The sequence below is a fragment of the Loxodonta africana genome, chromosome 20, assembly GCF_030014295.1.
Source record: "Loxodonta africana isolate mLoxAfr1 chromosome 20, mLoxAfr1.hap2, whole genome shotgun sequence".
Lineage (NCBI taxonomy): Eukaryota > Metazoa > Chordata > Mammalia > Proboscidea > Elephantidae > Loxodonta > Loxodonta africana.
Genome location: NC_087361.1, coordinates 15,355,534 through 15,379,595, shown reverse-complemented (window position 1 = coordinate 15,379,595; position 24,062 = coordinate 15,355,534). Strand labels below are relative to the sequence as shown.

Below are 24,062 nucleotides of genomic sequence, written 5' to 3'. Positions count from 1 at the left end.
CATATATGTATTCATCTATGTCATGCAGAAAACACATTTGATGATCAACACTCATTCATGATTTAGAAATAGTTGGGAATTCTAACCCAATAACAGACATCTATCAAAAATCTACAGCACATATGGTGACATTTTAGAAGCATTCTCATTAAAATCAGGTGCAAGGCCAAATACTTGCTATTGCTACTTTGTTCAACTTTATCTTGGAAGTCTTGCCAATGCAATACAATTAAAAAAAAAAAAACTTTGATGAGTTTGTGGAAGCTGCTTGGTTCTGAATATTCCTACTTTACTCACCAAAATTACACTAGTAAGAAAAAACAATAATGACAACACACATATCTTCCATGAAAATGGAACACAGAAAAAAAACCTGCAAACAGAAATTACATGTGCACAAAAAAGTTGCTGCTATCAGCAGAACTGGGACAGGAAGCCACAAAAGCAGGGTGGGTGTGGTGAAGAACAGGAAGGTAATGTATCCAAAAGTGGCAGATGTCCAATGTTGGCACTGCTCACAGCTACCTGGGGCTATCACATACCTTCGCTGTGACTTGCAGCCTTTACCACTATAACGCTGAGCCTTCTTTAGGTAAGTACTTTCTTTGGTATAGAAATCCAAGTTATTAGAACCTCTATCTTTCATTCACATTTTTATCCTTTTCTTTTAGTTATGTCTCTTTTATACATAAGAGAGTTTCATCATACTTGTCGATATAATGTGCCATTTATAATTGGTAAGTAAAACACATTTATATTTATTAGCATATTTATTAGGCCTTAGTTTTTGTCATATTACTCTATATTGTTTTTATTATGAATTTGTGTATATGTGTGTGCACAGTATGAATTTCAAGAATACAGAGCACATAGGTAAACATTAAGAAAAAACTAAAAAAAGATGATATTAAATAAAACTGGGTACAGAAAGCAAGGGAAGAAATAGAAGAGGAAGAAGTTACAAGCTAATTCATTCAACGCTGATGTTGTCGTTGTTAGATGCTGTCTAGTCAGTTCTGACTCATAGTGACCCCGTGTACAACAGAACGATACACTGCCGGGTCCTGTGCCATCCTCACAATTGTTGTTATGCTTGAGCCCACTGTTGCAGCCACTCTGTCAATCTGTCTCGTTGAGGGTCCTCCTCTTTTTTGCTGACCATCCCAACCCAGTTGAGTCGATGACCATAGTAGGAATCAATAGATACTATATGAAGAAAGAGGGTTCTAAGGGTATTATATAAACTTCTAATTTAAAGGCAGGCACTATAATAAAAAATATCATTAAGAACCTCAATTTTTAAAATAATGACTCCATAGTGACAGTCTATATAGATACCATGCTCATATCGTTTTATTTTGTAACCCTTACACTTGCCGTTGTTCTACTGTTAAACATACTCAATGTTCATCTCTTTTGTAGGGAAGCTTCCGTGATCATCTTTTAGTTAGGGAATCTATTTCCCTGAGAGATCCTTCAGTAGGGGCTCCAGTGGACAACAGTTCCCAAATCCTTGAATTTTCAGACATGTTTGCCTGTACACTTGACAACTAAAGGGCAACTTGGATGGATTTAAAAACCTTGGTTCATGTTTTCTTTCTTTAAATAGCTGATAGGCCTTACTCCATTTCTGTTTACACTGACTGTCACTCTACAGACTTGGTTTTCTTTCCCTTAGAAATGACATGATATTTTTGCCTGGATACTCAAAGCTTGCCGTGTTAGTAGGATACGTCTTGGTATTATCGGTATGACAGATACACAGGCCTTGATTTTGTGATATTACTCTATATTGTTTTTTGTGTTTGCATGTGTGTGCACAGTATGAATTTCAAGATCACAGAACATATAGGTAAACATTCTGGGACAATTTTCTCAGATCTTGGATATGCCTTTTAATACACAGACCAAGTCTTATGTCAGGAATATTTCCTAATGTTTGTTCTGCTCCATTCTTTTACCTTATTTTGAAGAACTCTAATATTTTGGATCACTTTTACCTGTCTTTTGTAACTTAAATTTTTTTTTTTTAAATCCTTTTGTCCAGCAAAGTTCTGGGGTCACCAACAAAGCACAGCATATGCACAGGCATTGACCAGGACAATGCTTTACTCACAGAGAAAAGAAACAAAGCAAAGGCAGCTTTAATGGTGGGCACTGGTCCACCATGACCAGCAAGTCACTCCCCGCTGCCGATGTAGGGTTGGTGGTCTGCACACTCACCTCTCTCTCCTGTTGCAGTTGAAAGACCCCGTTCCCTTCCTACTGGGAAAAGACAGGCAGAAATGGGGTTGGCCAGGTGCCATGTGACACTCATGCATAAACAGAACATAGAGAGAGTTTTCTGTGTACCCAGAATATGGAAGAAGTTTCCCTGATAAGGAGAATGAACTGGGAGACAGGGACTGGCTCGGTTCCCAGCCTCCATTATCAGGGAATGCTCCAGGCCCAAGGCTTCTGATTTTAGGTGTCATGGGTGAGAGGTGCAGGGGCCATGAGACTATCATTCCAACATTTTTTGTTTCTCTTTTGCTTTCTTCACTTTCCTTTATACTCTGCCTTGCTGTGCTTTCTGTGTTGCCAGTTTTCCCTTCTAGTCCTTGTAATTTAGCCTTCACTAATAAAATGGTTCTGCATCTTTTTTTCCCTAAATTTTACTAGTTGCCATTTCATATTCTATTAACTAACACTATCACCTCCTGTTGACTGTTGATTATCTTCCTTTTTCTGACCATGTTTTCCCTGAATTTCTGTGTTCATATTTTTTAATGGTCTTCCTTCCTAGAAACAACTATATCATTTCTTTTTTCCCCGTCATTCATGTTGGAATGTTGTGCTGCAGTTTTCCTCTGCTTTGGGGCACTGTTTGTCTAGTTAGTGTTTTTACTCTGCAAAGAAGATTCGTGGCTCTTTTTCAGTTCCTTTTTTGCCTTTTTATTAGAGTATCTTTGTTTGGATTTTCTAGTTACACAATTACTTTGTTACTTATTTCGAATGAGTTAGATTTGAATGAGCCTTTCCCAAAGTCTCCAATCAAGAGTTCTCTTCTGTTGCTGCAATATATATCACTTCTGCTACTAGGCTTTTCCTGAATTTCAGATCTTAACTTGGTTCACAAAAGCTCCTACCACCAGTTTCCAATTTCTTGAATCTGCTACCTCTGCATTCCTCCCCACCCAAACATATTCTATACTTTCTGTCTCTTAACCTCCCATGGCACCAGGCATAGCAGTTCACACTGATGGTGGGGCCCAATCCCCCTGGGAGTAAATGTTTACCGTTGGTTTCCTACATCTGCCCCTTTAAAAACCCATCTGCACTTCCTATTCTTCTCAGTCATTCCGGATGCACTGTTGTGGCTTCCTCACCAAAACAGCTGACTCAGTTACCAAAATCAGTCATCACTCAAGATACACAAAGGAAGTGAGGTAGGGGAGAGCGAGCCCAGTAGTGATAGATAATCATAAAGCACACACACTAAAATGTACACTTCCTAAATGCAAGAAATACATTTTGAGGGCAAACTTGGTCTGCTAAAGCCAATGCAGGTACAGGGCTGTTGCTGTTGTTATTAGTTGTTGATGAGTCAGTTCTGACTCATAGCAACTCTATGTACAACAGAAGGAAACACTGCCTGGTCCTGCACCATCCTCACAATCGTTGCTATGTCTGAGCCCCTTGTTGCAGCCACTGTGTCAATCCATCCCATTGAGGGTCTTCCTCTTTTTCCCTGACCCTCTACTTTACCAAGAATGATGTCTCTCCAGGGACTGGTCCCATCTGATAGCATGTCCAGAAAGTATGTGAGACGAAGTCTTGTCATCCTCGCTTCTAAGAGGCATTCTGGCTGTACTTCTTCTAAAGTAGATTTGTTCGCTCTTCTGGCAGTCCACGGTATATTCAATATTCTTCGCCAACACCATAATTCGAAGGCATCAATTCTTCTTTGGTCTTATTTATTCATTGTCCAGCTTTTGCATGCATATGACGTGATTGAAAATACCAAGACTAAGGTGCACCTTAGTCTTCAAGGTGACATCTTTGCTTTTCAACACTTTAAAGAGGTCCTTTGAGGAAGATTTACCCAATGCAATTCATCGTTTGATTTCTTGACTGCTGGTTCCATGGATGTTAATTGTGGATCCAAATACAATGAAACACTTCACAAATTCAACCTTTTCTCCATTTATCATAATGTCGCTTATTGGTCCAGCTGTGAGGATTTTTGTTTTCTTTATGTTGAAGTGCAATTCATACTGAAGGCTGTGATCTCTGATCTTCATTAGTAAGTGCTTCAAGTCCTCTTCACTTTCAGCAAGCAAGGTTGTGTCATGTGCATAACACAGGTTGTTAATGAGTCTTCCTCCAATCCTGATGCCCCATTCTTTTTCATATACTCCAGCTTCTTGGATTATTTGCTCAGCATATAGATTGAATAGGTATGGTGAAAGCATACAACCCTGGCGCACACCTTCCCTGACTTTAAACTAATCAGTATCCCCTTGTTCTGTCAGAACAGCTGCCTTTTGGTCTATGTAGAGGTTCCTCATGAGCACAATTAAGCGTTCTGGAATTTCCACCTCTCGCAATGTTATCCATAATTTATTATGATCCACACAATCAAATGCCTTTGCATGGTCAATAAAACACATGGTCAATAAAACATCCTTCTGGTATTCTCTTCTTTCAGCCAGGATCTATCTGACATCAGCAATAAAATCTCTGGTTCCACCTCCTTTTCCAAAACCAGCCTGATTTTTGGGCAGTTGCCTGTTGATATATTGCTGCAGCCATTTTTTAAATGATCTTCAGCAAAATTTTGCTTGTGTGTGATATAAATGATATTGGTCTATAATTTCCACATTCAGTTGGATCACCTTTCTTGGGAATAGGCATAAATATGGATCTCTTCCAGTCAGTTGGCCAGGAAGCTGTCTCCCGTATTTCTTGGCATAGACGAGTGAGCACTTCCAGTGCTGCATCTGTTTGTGGAAACATCTCAGTTGATATTCTGTTAATTCCTGGAACCTTGTTTTTCGCCAATGCCTTCAAAGCAGCTTGGACTTCTTCCTTTAGTACCATTGATTCCTGATCATATGCTACCTCTTGAAATGGCTGAACATTGACTAATTCTTTTTAGTGTAATGACTCTGTGTATTCCTTCCACCTTCTTTTGATGCTTCCTGCATCGCTTAATATTTTCCCTATAGAATCCTTCCCTATTGCAACTCAAGGCTTGAATTTCTTCTTCAGTTCTTTCAGCTTGAGAAATGCCAATTGTGTTCTTCCCTTTTGTTTTTGTATCTCCAGCTCTTTGCACGTCATTATAATACTTTACTTTGTCTTCTCAAGCCGCCCTTTGAAATCTTCTGTTCAGTTCTTTTACTTCATCATTTCTTCCTTTTGCTTTAGCTGTTTGACGTTCGTGATTAAGTTCCAGAGTCTCTTCTGACATCCATCTTGGTCTTTTCTTTCTTTCCTGTCTTTTCAATGGCCTCTCTCTTTCTTCATGTATGATGCCCTTGATGTCATTCTACAACTCGTCTGGCCTTCGGTCACCAGTGTTCAATGTGTCAAATCTGTTCTTGAGATGGTCTCTAAATTCAGGTGGGATATACTCAAGGTCATATTTTGGCTCTCGTGGACTTGCTCTGATTTTCTTCAGTTTCAGCTTGAACTTTGCATATGAGCAACTGATGGTCTGTTTCACAGTTGCCCCCTGGCCTTGTTCTGACTGATGATATTGAGCTTTTCCATCGTCTCTTTCCACAGATGTAGTCAATTTGATTTCTGTGTGTTCCCGCTGGTGAGGTCCATGTGTATAGTTACTGTTTATGTTGGTGAAAGAAGGTATTTGCAATGAAGAAGTCGCTGGTCTTGCAAAATTCTATCATTTGATCTCTGGCATTGTTTCTATCACCAAGGCCATATTTTCCAACTACTGATCCTTCTTCTTTGTTTCCAACTTTGCATTGCAATCCCCAGTAATTATCAATGCATCTTGATTGCATGTTCGATCAATTTCAGAGTGTAGCAGCTGATAAAAATCTTCTGTTTCTTCATCTTTGGCCTTAGTGGTTGGTGCATAAATTTGAAGAGTAGTATTAACTGGTCTTCCCTGTAGGCGTATGGATATTATCCTATCACTGACAGTGTTGTACTTCAGGATAGATCTTGAAATGTTCTTTTGGACAATGAATGCAACACCATTCCTCGTCAAGTTGTCATTCCCAGCATAGTAGACTATATGATTATCCGATTCAAAATGGCCTTACCAGTCCATCTCAGCTCACTAATGCCTAGGATATCAATGTTTATGTGTTCCCTTTCATTTCTGATGATTTCCAATTTTCCCAGATTCATACTTTGTACATTCCAGGTTCCAATTATTAACGGATGTTTGCAGCTGTTTCTTCTCATTTTGAGTCGTGCCACATCAGCAAATGAAGGTCCCGAAAGCTTTACTCCATCTACATCATTAAGGCCGACACTACTTTGAGGAGGCAGCTCTTCACCAGTCATCTTTTGAGTGCCTTCCATCCTGGGGGGCTCATCTTCCAGCACTATGTGAGACAATGTTCCGCTGCTATTCATACATAAGGTTTTCACTGGCTAATGCTTTTCAGAAGTAGCCTTCCAGGTCCTTCTTCCTAGTCTGTCTTAGTCTGGAAGCTCAACTGAAACCCGTCCTCCATGGGTGACCCTGCTGGTATCTGAATACCGGTGGCGTAGCTTCCAGCATCACAGCAACACGCAAGCCCCCACAGTACAACAAACTGACAATTCATAGTTAGTGTTTCAAATGATCATCTTCAGGAAGAGCTTATAAAGTTCAGATGCACTGTATTATTTGTATGTTATTTAAATAGGCTCCCCCTGTATATATACAGTATTTCCTGTGTTACACAGACTCTCCTCTGACAATACGGACATTGTTATCTGTTACAGTTTGAATTGTGTCCTGCCAAAATATGTGTTGTAAATCCTAACCCCTATACCTAGGGTTATAATCCCATTTGGGAATGGATTTTCTTTGTTATGTTAATGAAACAGTATTACTGTAGGGTATGTCTCGAGCCAATCTCTTTTGAGATATAAAAGGAGCAAATTAAACAAGCGGGGGGGAAGGGGGAGATAGATGCCATGCCACATGAAGATCATCTAGGAGCCAAGGAAGAGAAGCTGAAAAGAGACAATTATCTTCCCCCAGAGCAGACAGCAAAAGCCTTCCCCTAAAGCGGCCACCCTGATTTTGGACTGCTAGCCTCCTAAACTGAGAAAATAAACTTCTGTTTGTTAAAGCCACCCACTTTTGGTATTTCCGTTATAGCAGCACTAAACCGCACTAGATGACTAAAATACCATTCTGAGCAACAATAAAATCTAATGTGGTAAATACTGGCTATCTTAGGCTGGGTTCTCTAGAGAAGCAAAACCAGTAAAGCATCTGTCTGTCTCTCTGTCTATCTGTCTGTCTGTCTACACACACACAGAGAGATAGAAAGGTTTATCTCAAGGAAATGGCTTAGCTGGTTGTAGGGGCTGGTAAGTCTCAAGTGCACGGGTCAGGTGGCGGGCTGGAGTCGTCTCCAGATTTATGTAGCTGAAGGGGCTGACAAACTTGATTGGCAGTTGAGCTGGCAAGCCACTAGCTCATGTCCCAAGAGCCAGAGGTCAGATGATGATGAGCTGGATGCAGAATCCAGATCAGGCAAAAGCCAATGTGTGTTTTCCAGAACACCCACATATATTGGATGCAGGCCATAACCCTGAGGAAATGTCCCTTACAACTGATTGGCTGATCACATCATGGAGGTGATTACATTATATCACAAAATGGAGGATAACTACATCATTATGTAACTGCCAAGTTACATCATTACCATAACTGCCCAACCACTGAGAATCATGGCACAGCCAAGTTCACACAATCTTAACCATCACAGCTCATCCCTTGTCAATTTGGCACCTGTACACACCTCCTTAAATCATACACAACCTCTAAATAAAGACAATTACAGAGTCATACTTGAGGTTAACACGATACAATTAACACGCATACAACTGAAAATATCCTAGCTCCGTTTACATCTTATATGTTGTAAGTAAAGAAAACAAGAAATATTTGATGCACACATTCAAGGAAGATATACTCATAACAATTATAGTCCTCATTTCTACAACTGGTCATGTAGTCATAACTGGTATTTAGGACTACCTTCTTTCACCACCCATTCTGTATTCCCTTTGCCCTCAGTAAGCAGCTCAGCGGGTCATGGTTCTTTGCCTGGTGGGGTGACCCAAACTTTTATTCCTGAAGGGTCTGGGTGATTAGCAGTCATGTTGGAATTGGGTTCCAACATGTAGTTTTCCACTGACTTTAATCACAGGGCATGGTAGTACTAAGAGACATCCTAAGGGATCTCCTGTATTCCAGGTATACGCTTCTTTATCTCCATTATGTAATACCAATCCTATTTCCCTTTGATAACCAGGATCAATCACAGCAGCCAATACAGTAACTCCCTTCTTTGCCTGTTACTCCAGAGGAATGAGAAACACAAACTATCTGCGTGGGACTCTTAGGAAGAAGAACACAGCCACTGATAAGCCACAGCCCAGCAGGGAGAGAGATGGGGGCTAAGCACCACAACATCTCTCTCGTTCCACATTCTAATCTCCTACCAGTGCCATCCACTAGTTACCCAACCAGAAGCCAGAAGACAAGGGAGCCTGGATGATGCAGTCTGTACGAGGTAGTCACCCTGGGGAAGAGCAGAGAAGTGCTAGGGTGAGGCAAGTGAGGCACTCGCCTTAGTGCAAAAAATACTTAAGAGGGCACCCAAAACCTCAGCAATCAAGATAAATCATATTTTAGTGCAATGTTTTTAAAAATCAAAATTAACGCAACAAAATCCATGATGAATGAAGTATTAACACATATTTTGTAAAAGACAGAATCTGGCCCTGTACTTTCACATCTCAACTAGTCTCATTTCTAAACAGATCTGAAGAGGAAATACAGAAAACCCGAAATGTGGGGAACTTTATAGGACAAATATCCCAGGTTTTCAATAAATATATTGTACAGAAAAAAGAAAAAGAAGGGGGCTGTGGCCTTTGTTTGGATTTTAATTTAAACAAATAAACTAAAATAGTGTGTAAAAATACATCATGAGGCAATCTGGGACATTTGAACTTTGACAGAATATTCTATGATATTAACGAATGATTATTTTAGATGTGAAAATTGTATTACAGTTACATATAAAATAAAAACCTTTAACACTTAGTGATACTAAATATACTAATATACTTATGGATGAAATGATAAAAGTTAGAAGGGAGGAAGCCATAGATGCAATATAGTTGAAGCAAGATAAGTCATTGTTGAAGCTGGATGAGTGTCCTTGGGGTTTATTTTACTGTTCTATATACTTTTCAATAATGTTATTTATTTTTAAAGTTGATCTTAAATAACAATTTTATTCCCATAACTTCAGGCTCAGAGCAGGGAGAGGTCAATTTACTATAGCTTCAGACATTGATATGGGTACCGTACATTTCTTACTCAGGTCTCTCCACTTCTCCTTCACAGAGTTCATTGTAAGAGTCATCCCAATAATGTTCCCCCCATTGTACTTACAGAGATGGCAGAGTTTGTTGTTCACCAGCCATCTCTGAGGTGCTACAGTTCTCACTAGTCCCCAGGATGTCTGGTTTCTTATTCCGCTTAAGTAAAGCACAGTGCAGGCTGCCTGCAGTTAATGGCCTAGTGGGCTGTTTAAAACTTTTTTTTTTTTTTTCTTGCCTGTTTCTGCCTTGAACAGACAGGTTCCCCAAAGAGGCCTGAAAAACACCCATAGCACAGAAGTCTCCAGCTTTTAGCATCAAATAAAAAGGCTCCCATAAAACATCTGTCCAAGTTTGGTCCCTCAGCAGCCATAATTTCTTGTCTCTAACCAGCTCCACTGTGTCCCTCATGATGCATAACAGATTGTACTAAAGATTCAGGGTAATGGACAAGAATTACAGTAAAGCACAAAAAAGGCAACAACTTTAAATAGAATAATAGCAGTCTCTGTGCCTCGAAGCCCCTTGGCTATCCTGCCAGCCCTGACAATTTCTCCTCAGGGCTTGGTTTCATGCCTTCGCTGTTCCAAGATTTCTCCGACATCTCAGTATCTGGATCTCCATTACTGATTCAGAAGAAAACAAAAAATCCTTGTTTTTTTTTTTTAATATGCAAAGCATTAAACTCTTCTTTGTCTGAACCGGACAAAGAATGGGCCAAAATCGATTCACATGCTTCCCTAAACAGAGGTGTAACTGTCTTCCAAACAGGAATTCCACCTTCCTCCTAGGCCAACAAGCTCAAATTGTTGCTTCCCTCCAAGAATAACAAGTTTTTTAAATAACTTTTTTTTTTTTCCTTACACAATAATTCTGTCTCAGCTGCCGTAGACACCACAATCTGTGGTACACATTTACGTAATAAAATGAGGTCAAGCTATGTGCATAGGAAGAGAGCAGCCAGATCTGAGCAAACATATTCACAATCAATATAAGCAGAAACTAAGTAGCTCTTTACAGTTACTTTGTTTTACTTTGTGCTTAGGATGCTTAAAATTGACTTAAAATACCTCTAAGTGGTAAGGAGTGGGTCCTCAAGGATCTTCAGTGATTTCAATCAGAAATTAAGGAAGGTAATGTCTTGGTCCCTTGTTCTATATAGTCTTTTGTCCTGTTTCTATCCTTCTTTTTTTCTTTGTAGGTTCTTTACCTTGTTAGTGCAGTCAGTTGAGTCCTCTTGACTTAGTATGTCAATCAGCAAAAACTGATCAGTGGCTTTGAACCCCAGTTCCAAAGTACTGTGAGAAAGATTTCAGTTAGCCTAAGAAGCCAAGGTGTCCATCCTCAGAGAGAACACCTGTGGCCAGGGGAAGAAGGCAAGGTTACATATTACAGATATGGCTGCTGGAGTTCACGGAGGATAGTCTGCAGAGGAGTATACGGACTGACAGAAAACCCAGTATGTACCTATTATTAGACTATGTCTTCATTGCATTTGAAATCTTTTGTATAATAAACCTGTTTGAATTACAAAGAGCGCTGGTGGCTCCGTGATTAAGCGTTTGGCTGCTAACTGAAAAGCCAGCAGTTCAAACCCACCATGAGCTTTTCTTCAGAAAGAAGGTGCAGTCTGCTTTCATAAAGATACAGCCTTGGTAACCCTGTAGGGCAGTTCTAGTCTGTCCAATAGGGTCACTATGAGTCAGAATTGACTCAATGGCAAGAGGTTTGGTTTGGTTTTGAGTCTGAATTACAGTCGCAAAAGTAGACAGACACACTCTTTCAGCCTACCCTTCCAGAACAAAACTCTTTTGTTCTTCAGTGGCCTGACAAATACAGAATTTGTGTAGAATCAAGAGAGTGTCTTTTGCAGCCTTAACCCCTAAAATCTTGGCTCCTCTAAATAGATTTGTTTTTATCAAATGCTGACTATGTGACAGGCACTGTTCTAAGCACTTCACAATTATTTTACCTAATGGTTGTAAAATGGTGTTGTTTTTCTTCTGGATCATTCTCACACGTGTGAACGGCTGACAGTTCTTTCCCCCGGCAGCTGGTCCGCTGTTCCGGGCGTGATGACCCTGATGTAGGCTGCCCCTTGACCTGATAAAGTCCATGTGGTCTCTAACTTAAAAAGTGAAATGTCACCTACCAGAAAGCTAGAGGAAGAGGTTCCAGAAAATTACAGGTGAGATTTAAGACTCCTGGTGCCAATATCTTCTGGGAAAATGGGCAGAAGGAAAGCTCCTTGAGGGAAGAAAAAAAGGGGCAACAGCCAAGACTGACAAGCAGCCATAGCGGGAAGCAGAAGCTGGCTGTGCCCTGCCATGCGGAGTTCAGGGAGTTCAGGGATGTTCCCTGAACAGTCGTATAATAATCACCTCCAGAAGAGATCTGATATAATGTGATCACCTCTATGATGAGATCTGCAGTGATTAGCCAATCAGTTAAAACGACGTTTCCTTGGGGGTGTGGCCTGCATTCAGTATAGGTGGACTTTCTGACAAGGCTCTCAGGCTTTTGCTTGCTCTGGACCCTGCAGCTGGCTCCTGTTCCACCGACATCCAGGTCTTGGGACTTGAGCTCGCAGCTACCTGCCTGAGGCAGACGCCTTACAAGACAATACTGACTCTTCTAAATCTATAACCAGACTTGAGTTCCAGTGAGCCCCAAAAGGTGAAGTACAAAGTGACCCAGGAGGAGGTACACTACACTTCAAAAGAACTGCAACTTTTCTAATATGTACAAACAGAAACCTGGAGGATATGTGTCGGAATGGCTATTAAAGGCGTGGTAGTTTTTTTTTTTTTTTTTTGTAGTATGGTGCAGGGAACATAAAAATTGATCAATCTGACTGATCCATAATAAACGCTGGAACTTAAGTCTATATCTGTATCTCAAGGAAATGACTCACATGGTTGTTAACACTGGAAAGTCTAAAGTCTGTGGGTTAGGCTGGAGGCTTCTCCTGACTCATATAGCTGCAGGGCTGGCAAACGTGAGATTGATGGGTCAGACAACAGGATTCTGGCTCACAGGCTGCAACCCTTTGCTGTCGAATCAGTTCCTACTCATAGTGAACCTATAGCACAGAGCAAAACTGCCCCATAGAGTTTTCAAGGAGTGCCTGGTGGATTTGAACTGCCGACCTTTTGTCTAGCAGAAGTATCTCTTAACCACTACACCACCAGTTTCTTGATGGTGTCAGTAATCTCTGCAATCCCTCTAGGAATGCAGTATTGCTTTTGGTTTACTATTTTCCTAGGTTGGGGCAGTTCTAACGACTTCCAGTTGGATTTTCCTACCGTTATAGCCCTTACTCTACTTGCCAAGGATCCAATGTGGTGGTTCTGCCAGTTGCTAAGTATATCTATTCCAATTATGCATTCTGGAACTGGGGAAATCACTACAGGATGGGTTCAGGGACCCACTGGACCTACTGTGAAATGGACACGAACTAAGATTCCACTAATAACCTGACTTCCATATGCCCCCACTCTGACTAGTGGGCCACAGTGTTTTGGGTCTCCTAGAATTGTCAGTTCAGGGTCTGTCATGGATTGAATTGTGTCCCCTAAAAATATGTGTATCAATTTGGCAAGGCCATGATTCCCAGTATTGTGTGATTTTCCACCATTCTGGCATCTGGTGTGATTTTCCTGTGTGCTGTAAATCCTATCACAATGACGTTAACGAGATAGATTAGCGGTAGTTATGTTGATGAGATCTACAAGATAAGACTGTGTCTTAAGCCAATCTCTTTTGAGAGATAAAAGAGAAAACAGATCAGAGAGACAGGGGGATCTCATACCACCAAGAAAGCAGCACTGGGCGGAGAGCGCATCCTGAGGACCTGAGGTCCCTGTGCAGAGAAGCTCCTAGGCCAGGGGAAGATTGATGACAAGGACCTTCCTCCAGAGCCAACAGAAAGAGAAAGCCTTCCCTCAGAGCTAACACCCTGAATTCGGACTTCTAGCACACTAGACCATGAGAGAGAATAAACTCCCATTTGTTGAAGCCATCCACTTGTGGTATTTCTGTTATAGCAGCCCTAGATAACTAAGACTGGGCCAGTATCCAGTAATCCCCCCAAAATCTAATTATTTCCTTTTCCCCAATGAACCATCACTCTCGTAAAAGGTTGTAGATCCCTTTAGGAAAGTCTGGGAGAAAGAGTAACGGTATAAATTTTTGATAGTGTAGTGGGGTCCTTCTTCAAGAGGACCCAGCCTCCCTTTCATTCAAAGGGTTGTGGGTGTTTAAACTTGCACAAGTCTGGGAGTTGATGGTGGGGCCGTGACACACTATTCTGGCAATTCAAGTTAGAGTGCTGTTCACTTGATCTAGAATTCTTCCACTTGTACAGGTTGAGTAAATATTTAGATTTCCTATCTATTTCACTTAGTTACACCATGACTAAGTAGCCAACACCATAAATCAATACAAGTCAGACTATTCTGATTCCTGCTTGACTCCAGCTGTCCATTACAGTAACTGTGCCCACCTTGTCTCTGTAGTAGTTGGGTGTCTTAATTCAGTTAGGGCAGTTCCCATTATCAAACCCGATTTACATAAAACGGCAATCACAGCAGTCTTCAAGGATGCTAGGCCTTACTTCACAAATTTGTTCCTCACTGTTGTGGTAAAGGGTATCTGTCCTCTGGGCACTCCATGTGTAGGTTTGTGGGTCTAACCTGATAAACCCACTCTAACGTGCCAATTCCCGTAAGCCTTTGGATACCTGCTTCTACAGTATACCAGGGCAGGTCTGGTACTTCCACTTTACTTAGTGTAGGCCACCGTGTAGTCCATGCTGCAGTGAACCAACCATCTCCTCTCCTAACCTCTCAAGCTGAAACACTGAATGAAGGAGATCTAAACCTGATAGTTTTTGTAGTAAATTTTGCTTGTGGACTTCCAATTTCTAATTCTCTAACTTTAGAGAATTAAAATTGAAAATTTAACAAACTAGTTTCAGGAGAAAGGCCAAATCTTAACACACCTCTACACTACTTAAGGAAACCCTGGTGGTTAAGAGTTATGGCTGCTAACAAAAAGGTCGGCAGTTTGAATCCGCCAGCCCCCCTTTGGAAACCCTACGGGGCAGTTCTGCTCTGTCCTATAGGGTCGCTATGAGTTGAGGTTGACTCGGGAGCAAGAGGTTTTTTTGTTTTTTTTTTTAACAGTACTTAATGGAGTCCCTGGGTGGTGTAAATGGTTAAGTGTTCCCCACCACTAGCCGAAAAGTTGGCAGTTTATATCCACCCAGAGGCACGTTGCAAGACAGGCCTGGTGGTCTCCTTCTGAAAGATCACAGCTTTGAAAACCCTATGGAGCAGGTCTACTCTGCACACAGGCGATCTCCATGAATCGGAACCGACAGGACAGTACCTAACAACAACAGTTGTTATTATTGTTAGTTGCCCTCGAGTCAATTCCAACTTATACCAACCCTATAGGACAGAGTAGAACTGCCCCATAGTTTCCAACGCTGTAACGTTGCAGAAGCAGTTGGCTGGCGCTTTCTTGCACGGAGCCACTGGGTGCGTTCAAACCGCCAACCTTTCAGTTAGCAGCAGAGTGTTTAACTTTTTGCGTCACCAAGATTCCTTAAAAGAACAGTACTTAATGGAATTAAAAACCCAGCAGAAACAAAGTACAACAAGGTTTAATGATCTTATATAACTGTGTTCTTTCAAAGTAGCTCTGAAGAGACAGGAAAGAATTTGCTCCCACCGTTTTACATTAGCAGCCTGTCCACCTACCCTTGCTTGTTTTCAGGCCCTTGCCAGTGAGGAGGGATGGCCTGCAGCTTTGGCTGGACAGAGGAGAAGGAAATGTAGCAATATGCAGTTCAGGGCTGGCCTTCCCAACATTTATCTTTCTGTGCCTCTCAGCAGCCTGTTTTCTTAAGAGGCGTTCATGTTTTCACTTCCTCTGAGAATCTGAATTTGTTCTTAATTTCAACTCTTGCCTGGACCAGATGAAAGCCTCCTTATAAGGTTCTAAAAATGATCACATGGGAACAAAAGAAGTGGTAAGAAGGCTGCCTTTTTAGGATCAGAGTTCTAACCCGTAAAATGATGGCTGGGTTGAGGGGGGCTGGCTCCTCAATTCTGAACCCCTTTTCTGCAGTGACACACATTACAGATGATCATCTCATGGACAGTAAACATCCACTGAGAAAGCCCCAAAACATTTCCAGAGATAGAAAGCAAAAAGCAAGTAGATCGTTTTTTGTTTGCTTGCTGTTGGTTTTAACATAACATGAAGGGCTATATAAAAGTCTACAGAGAGCCAAATAAGAAATGCATTTTATTTCTTTTTTTACTACTAGGACTGCAGGACTGTTGGTTTCTATCTGGTGTTCTTAAAAATATTGTACAAGCACATGAATCATGAAAAAAAATTGCCACTTATTTCACAAGGAAATTCTAAAGTCTTCATTTTTCTTTTTTTTAATGATTTTTTATTTTTTTAACTCCTCTAAGATAAACTAAATTGAACAGATTCTTCATGCCTCAGCATTTTTATTATTCTCATGTGGAGTGTGACTCTCCAAAGCGTACCAGAATAAACAGCATGTACTTCCTGCGGCAGTGTTCCCGGGACAACGGTTTTGGAAACGCTCGTGTGGTGATAACCTGATGTTCAGAGCTGGAGACCTGGGCCTTCATCCCAGTTCTGCCACTTGCTGATGTTTCAGCGTCAACATATGTAAAACTTTGGTAATCATGTAGGACCTCTAAGAACTACTGTTGCTAGCTGCCATTGAATCAGTCCCTGACTCATGGTGACTCTATGTACAACAAGATCAGACTTTTGTGATCAACATTTTCAAAGGCTGGTTTTTAAGAAGCTTATTGCCAGGCCTTTCTTCCTAGTCTGTCAGTCTTGAAGCTTTGCTGAAACCTGCTCAGCATCATAGAACCATGTAAGCCTCCACTGACGGAAGGGTGGCTGCACTTGAGATGAACTGACTGGGAATCAGACCAGGGTCTCCCACATGAAGATGAGAATTCTACCACGGAACCACCACTGCCCCCTACAATTATAATGAATATCGAAGAAGCTAGTAATTGCTTAATGGATTATTGTTGTTGGGTGATAAATGCTATCATTTTCCTTTTCCTTCCAATTTACACCTTGGTGGCAGATGCTTATTTTTACTATGTATATAAAAAAAAAAAAAAATTCCATGCCTGAATTTTTTTCCTCTGATCAGGAACCTGGGAATTTATCTAGAACTGAAAAGTAATTAATCACCTACTGTGTGCCATACAGAGTGTTGCAACTATGAAAAATGCAAAGATAAGAATAAGGCATAGCTTTGGCTTTCAAGTTTCTTATAATCTGATTGCCACAATTTACCTTTGTGCTTAAGGCAAAAGTCACATTCATTTTCTCCCTATTTTTCAGTTAATTCTTATTTAAATATATAAAATGAAGGTAGCAGCTGATTAACAAACATGGGTGAGCATTCGTACCAACATTCTACACCATTTACGCCCTTATTTGGGAAATGGGATAAACTTTTACCTCTAAAGGCTTTTAAAAGGCTGTAAAGTCTTCTGTATTGTTTTAACTGCCTGGAGAAGCTATAAACAACTTTATGAAGACAAAGAAAGAGAGAATTGTGCTACACACCAGGGAAAAAGTAAGAGAAAAGGTAAGAAAAGCAGCTCGTTATTATTTATATTATTTTTTAAGAGCTAAAAGGGCTATAAAATTGTGTTTTGTTTTAGTTTAGCTGAGAGTTAGCAATACTTCCTGTTTAAAACATTTACTTCCAGAAACCTTCTTCTTAGTATTCAGGGGAGAAACAAGGACTACTAACTGAACGTTTCGAAAAGTATAGACCACATCCTGGATCTTAGTCCCTCAAATACTTAGTCAAATCAATGAAGTGATTGGAAAGAGTAGCAAGATGTGTGTGAACTCATAGTTGTGGTTGTTAGGTGCCACGTAGTCGGTTCCAACTCCCAGCGACCCTATGTGCACCAGAACGAAACACTGCCCGGTCTTGTGCTATCCTCACGATTGCTGTTATGCTTGAGCCCATTGTTGCAGCCACTGTGTCAATCCATCTAATTTAACATCTTCCTCTTTTTCAATGACCCTCTACCAAGCATGATGTCCTTCTCCATGGACCAGCCCCTCCTGATAATATTTTCAAAGTATGTGAGACAAAATCTTACCATCCTCGCTTCTAAAGAGCATTCTTGCTGTACTTCTTCCAAGACAGATTTGTTCAATCTTCTGGCAGTCCATTCAACATTCTTTACCAACACCATAGCTCAAAGGCGGCATAGTTGTTAGTGGTATTCAAATTTCAACTATTTCCCAGTGGTTTTTAGCAAAGTGTTATTCAGTTTCCATGTTTTTGATTTTTTTTCTTGTTCTATTATTGATTTCTAATTTTATTGCATTGTGGTCAGGGAAGATACTTTGTGCTATTCCAATGTTTTTTGATTTATTGAGACTTGCTTTATGGCCTAAAATATGGTCTATTCTGGAAAATGATTCATGTGCCTTGGAGAAGAATGTGTACTGTGTTGCTGTTGGGTTGAATGTTCTGTATATGTCTGTGAGGTCAAGTTGGTTGATTGTGATGTTTAGATCTTCTGTGTCTTTGTGGAGTTTTTCTAGTTGTTCTGTCCTTTATTAAAAGTGGTGTGTTAAAGATACTACCCTTCCTTGTCTTTTGTGGTAGATTTTGCCTTAAAATCTATTTGGTCAGAAATTAACATTGCCACTCCTGTTCTTTTTTGGTTACTGTTTGCTTGATATATTTCTTCCATCCTTTGATTTTTAGCTTATTTATATCTTCGTGTCTCAAGTGTGTCTCTTGTAGACAATGTATCAATGGGTCATGCTTTTTTACTCATTCTATTACTCTCTGCCTCTTGACTGGTGCATTTAATCCATTTACATTCAGTGTGCTGTCATTTCGTGGTTACCCCTATTTTTCTAAGTTTAAACCAAACTTTTATCTCTCTATTTCGCCTTGACTTTCCTCTCCATATGAAAGATCTATGACTACATTTCTTAGTCCCTCTTTATTAATTTAATGTTGTCATCTTTTACATAATGATATCACTGTTTCCCTGTTTTGAGTATTTTTTTAATCTTGATTTTTGTGATTTCGCTATCTGGGTTGATATCTGCTTGCTCTGTCCTGTGTTCTAGTCTTAGGTTGTTATCTGATGTCATTGATTTTCTAACCAGAGGACTCTCTTTAGTATTATAGTTTTGGTTTGTTTTTTTGCAAATTCCCTAAACTTGTGTTTATCTGGAAATGTCCTAATTTCTCCTTCATATTTGAGAGATAGTTTTGCTGAATATACGATTCTCGGCTGGCAATTTTTTTTTCCTTCAAGGCTTTATACATGTCATCCCGTTGCCTTCTTGTCTGCATTCACTTTTCTTATATGGACTGAGCTCAGGTGTCCAGGTAGTCAGTCACCAAGCGTGTGGTACAGGCTCTCACCTACAGTCTTAGAGGAGCAGGGTGATTGGTGTAGGCACTGGTATTTAGTTGCAGCAGGGGGTCACACTCTAAGCAAGGCAGGGGGCTGAAAAACACCCCCCAGTTGTCTGTGAGGAAAGCATATCTCCGTTCCCTAGAGCACACAGGTGCGCGGGTTCTGCAGCTGGACCATGGGTACCCAATGCTTTTGTCTGTAAGGACTGGGAGGCACCAATTATCCTTGAACTCCTGTCATGGGTGGATAGGTGGTATATGTGGAGCCACCAGTCCTCAGGCCCCGATGTGGATAAGTGAGGACCCTGCTTAATAGGCAGAGTGGTGTCATATATCAAAAACCCACCTCTCCACTGTGCAGCTGAAACAGTTGAAGCCAGACCTCAGGCACACACACCCATTGCACCCCGCCAGCATGGGCCCAAGCTGCTGAAATGGGCCCACACAGGTCCAAGCCGGGGTGAGAGGCCTTCAAAGTCTGTAGACTGTGCCTGGACAGCAGCTGCTTCTGCACTGAGTTCCCAGCTTAGGGGAGCTAGCAGATTATTTTTTCCCCATTTGTTAATTTGTTCCTTTTCCAAGGCTGGGAGAATGGCTCGGGGCATGTGGCAGGACCTATCTCAGGCCCAGGGAAATCCACAGCCATTGAAGCCTGTCTGGAGGCTAGGACAGTGGGAGGAGGGATCAGATAAATGGGAGAGAGTTCTTACGCAGGGGTGCCTTTGATCCGCAAGCACTCATCTCTTGTCAAGAACGTGGTTCTTTGCTGATTCTGGAGGTGTGAGTAGTCTCTGTGCTGCTTGCTCAGTCTCTCTGGCTAAGGAAACCGTGTCTCGAACACTACCACCAGCACTGCCACAGTCGCGTCAGGGGATCAGGTCTGAGGCATGCTGGTTCCCACTGAGTCAGGTCCAGCAACTCCTCACCGCTTCTGAACAGTCTCTCCCACCCCCTACCACTCAGTCTGATTTCTTAACTTTGCCTTTGATGTTCAGGGCTCCTAACTTGTCATATATAATAGTTTCACTTGTTTTTTGGGGGTCTTTCTTATAAGAGGGGTCACCGGAAGCATTTGACTACCCCACCATCTTGGCCCCACCCCCTCCAATGTGCTGTCAATTTGTTGTGCTTTTGTGTGTGTGTGTGGTATTCGATGGTTTCTTTGGCTTACTTTTCTGTACTGAGTTCTTTTTGTTCACAGAGTTTCTTTTCATTTCCTTCATCGTCGATTTTGCATTTACTGAGTCTTTATGGTTTTCTTTTCTATTTTGGTAAAGTAGGTTTATTAATTTTCTTTGTGGTTACCTTGAAATATACTTTTACCTTCCTAACTTTAAAACAGTCTGTTGTATCTTGATATTACCTTGACTTCCTCTCCATATAAAAGTTCTATAACTACACCATTTATTCCCTTTTTTTATTTTGAAGTTGTTTACAGATTGACATCCCTAGTTCCCTTTTTTCAGTCTTGTAGATTTTATTTTTTATAGCTTTTATTTTTTATAGAATTCTTTATCTTGGTTGGTATCTGGGTGATGCTGTCATGTGTCATAATCGCAGGTTGCTGTCTGCTGTTGCTGTTTATCTGAAGGTGTCCCTTTAATATTTCTTGGAAGGTCGGTCTGGTTTTTACAAATCCCCTTAGTTTCTGTTTATCTGGATATGTCCTACTTCTGCCACTGTATTTGATAATTCTTCTGGGTATATAATTCCTGTTGGTGACTTTTTTCTCTCAGGGTTTTATATATGGTATCCCATTGCCTTCTTGCCAACATGGTTTCTGCTGAGAAATCCAAGCTTAGTCTTATTGGTGCCCCTTTGTAGGTGACAGTTCATTTTTCCTGAGCTACTCTCGGGATTCTTTCACTGTCTTTGGTTTTGGAAAGTTTCACTATGATATGTCTTGGTGACTTTCTTTTGGGATCTGTCCTGTGCATGGCTCATTGAGCTTCTTGAATGGATACCTTCTCATCTTTCATGATACTAAGGAAGTTTTCTGCCACTAAATCTTCAAAAATTTTCTCTGTACTTTTTTGTGTCTCCTCCTGTTCTGGGACTCCTATCACACGTAAGGTATTTCTCTTGGTAACATCCCACTTAATTCTTAGGTTTTCTTTGTTCTTTTTTTCTGAATGTTTCTCAAACAAGTTAGTATCAAGGAATTTGTCCTCTATTTCATTGATTCTCTCTCCCAGGGTTTCAATTCTACTCTTACATCCTTCCATAGAGTTATCTATTTCTGAATTTGTTTTCTCTTCTGGATTTCTAGTTGTTTTGTATGGTTTATAGTTGTTTATATATTTTAAGCCTTTTGTTCTTGTATTGTTTTCCCGAATTCTTCTAGGGTTTTTTCTATGTTTTCCTTATCGGTTTGAGGACTTTCTATATAAGTCGTTTGAATTCCTTGTCAGGTAGTTCCATTACCATTTCTTCCTCAGGAAAGTTTTCTGCCTCTTTATTTTGGTCACTTGCTTGAACCATCCTGTCCTATTTCCTTATATGATTTGATATTTTCTGCTGTCTCCAAGACATTAAGGTGTTATTTTATTTATTTATGCTATTTTGTTTTGATATATTGGTGCAGGTGGGTCAGGCATGCTTTGATAATAGCTTGTCTGGTGTCACGGGAGCATGCATCACCTATCTCCAGCTAAGCATAGCTGCAGCAGGTAGGGTGAGCACGTTACTGTTCACTGGCCATGTGAGACAGCTGAGGGCATGCTGGGCAGGTGCTGGCCACAGTCTGTCATTGGTCCAGTGGTGCAGGAATGCTCACAGTTGCAGAGGTGCTCTCCGCCTGCTTAGCGGGGGGGCAGGTGAGGTGCGGGGTGCGGTGGTGGTTGGAGAGCATGGCAGCACTCGCTCTGCCTGCTCAGTGGGGTGGCGGGTGAAGGCAGGGTGTGGCAGGCAGCCAGGGAGTGTTTTCTCTCCACCACTCACTGGGTGAACAGGGAGGGGGTGGTAGATGGGGCTTGCTTTACTCCAGGTATGTCTACACAGTTTCTTTGTGTCCTATTGGGAGTTCCATGAAGTTGCCTTCCTATGTTCCTCACCTGGGATTGCTGCTGGCTTTATCTCGAGATGGCCATGCTGTGCTGGGTCAGCTGGCAGGGCACCTCCACTCCATTTCTCTACTCTTTCATTGTTTTCATTCAGCTTCTTCTTCCAGTCAGTGTTTGATCTAATTCCTTATCCTTTCATTTGATGCTCAGGGTTCTGGGACTGTCATATGTAACTATTGCACTTGGTTTCTCAGGTCTTTGCTGGAGAGGGACAGCGTGGTGTGTCTGACTAAGCCACCATGTTGACTCATTTTCACTGGCATTCAAATTATTGTGCTATTTCTCGCAATATATAACAAGAGCCCTAAAAGAGTATTAGCTTTTACTCTAGTAATCTCACCACTGTAAATTCATTTTAAGGAATAAAAGCTAATCATACATACCTTTTTAAGACAGTAGTGTTTGTATCAGCAAAACCCTGGAAACAATGCAATTGTACAGCAGTTATATAAAGACTGATTAAAAAACCACAAGTGATGTGAGGGAATCTATACAATGATTAACAATACAGATAGAAGACTGCATTGTTGTTGTTAGTTGCCATCAAGTCAACTCCAGCTCATAGCAGCCTTATGTGTAACAGAACAAACGTTGCCTGATCTTCTACCATCTTCATGATTGCGGCTGTTTTTGAGAACATTGTCTCAGCTACTGTATCAAATCATCTCACCAAGGGCCTTCCTTGCTTTCAATAACTCTCTTCTTTACCAATCACGACGTCCTTTTCTAGCGATCGGTCTTTCCTGTTGCCATGTCCAAAGTAACTGAGGTACAATCTCACCATCCTCACTTCTAAGGTGCACCAACGATAAGTCTATAAGGCTATACAGAGCCATAGAAAAGTGAATGCAGAACCATACAAATAAACGTAGACTATGTTATGAATGTGCATATGTAACTGAAGAAGCTACACAGAGATAAAAATAAATAATTCTTCAATATGGAAGGACTTTTTTTGGTTTGTTTTTACAGTGTTAAGATATAATTTACATTTCGTGACATTAAACCATTTAAAATAAACAATTCAATGCTTTTCGATACATTTACAGAGTGCTTGTGTTTAAACATTTCCCTTTTTTTAAGAGATGAGGCAAAACCTCATATATAATTGACTGATACAAAGAGAAAAGAGAGAAAATTTAATTTGTTTGAGAAATATTGGCAAACTGTTGCTACTATACTCACCCAGTGATCATAATTTCTGCCTGTTATCCAAATAGATGTCCAAGAAGTCCAAAAAGGTTTTTAAAAATCTGGATCCATTGCTGGCAGTAAATTACTTCTATATTTCCCAGTTCACATAGGGTTTGTATTCTCTACAGCCAGCTGATCCTAGCAAGTTTAAATCCACCGTATCTAATGTCAGTTCCACGGTCTAGTCTCTAGTGCATTCCACGTGGTAAGGAGGGAATAACATCATGTGTATTGCCTGTATTGTTAAGAATAAAGGTGGAGTAATGGTAAACACACTGGCTTTGAATTTAAACTTGGATTTAAATTTTAGCTCTGTTATTTATGAACTGCTTTGACACTTATCCCAGTTACCTCATCTGTAAAATGGGACTAATGCCACTTACTTTCAGGATGATAATTGATATGATGAATATAAAGCACTTAGCCCAGTAGTTGGAATGTTGTTGAGGCTCATTCACTGGTATAATTACTACAATTATTAATCCTATTATATTAATATAGACCCAAATACACACAAGCCTTGTTTCCCAGGTTACACCAACCATAAGAAAACCAATTAAGGCTATGAATTACAATTGAATAATTGTTTCAGTGCCCAGCCCATTTTCCTGGAACTCCTATTGCACTGCCACTAAGCCTGTGTGCCATTCTGGAACTAAGGGGATACTCCATCACCTCCTTCTTCTGTGTGTGTGTGTGTGTGTGTGAGTGTGTGACCATGCATGTCCATGGATGGACTCAAGGATCAT

At 40.7% G+C, this 24,062-nt stretch overlaps 2 long non-coding RNA genes across 4 annotated transcripts in view; one reads left to right on the top strand and one right to left on the bottom strand.

Moving 5' to 3' along the window:
* The first annotated feature begins 470 nt into the window (after nucleotides 1-470).
* LOC111753068 (uncharacterized) lies at nucleotides 471-12,357 on the top strand. The gene is made up of 3 exons (XR_002787923.2): nucleotides 471-592; nucleotides 672-737; nucleotides 6,380-12,357. It is a non-coding gene; the product is annotated as an uncharacterized LOC111753068 (long non-coding RNA).
* Nucleotides 12,358-14,069: 1,712 nt separating this feature from the next.
* The window catches only part of LOC111753069 (uncharacterized), a 73,430-nt gene continuing 63,437 nt past the window's right edge, over nucleotides 14,070-24,062 (bottom strand). For all 3 annotated transcript variants that reach the window (XR_002787925.2, XR_010318694.1, XR_002787924.2), the window contains 2 exons: nucleotides 23,305-23,548; nucleotides 14,070-15,578 (listed from right to left, as the gene is read on the bottom strand). This is a non-coding gene — a long non-coding RNA (uncharacterized LOC111753069). The remainder of the gene's footprint in view (nucleotides 15,579-23,304; nucleotides 23,549-24,062) is intronic.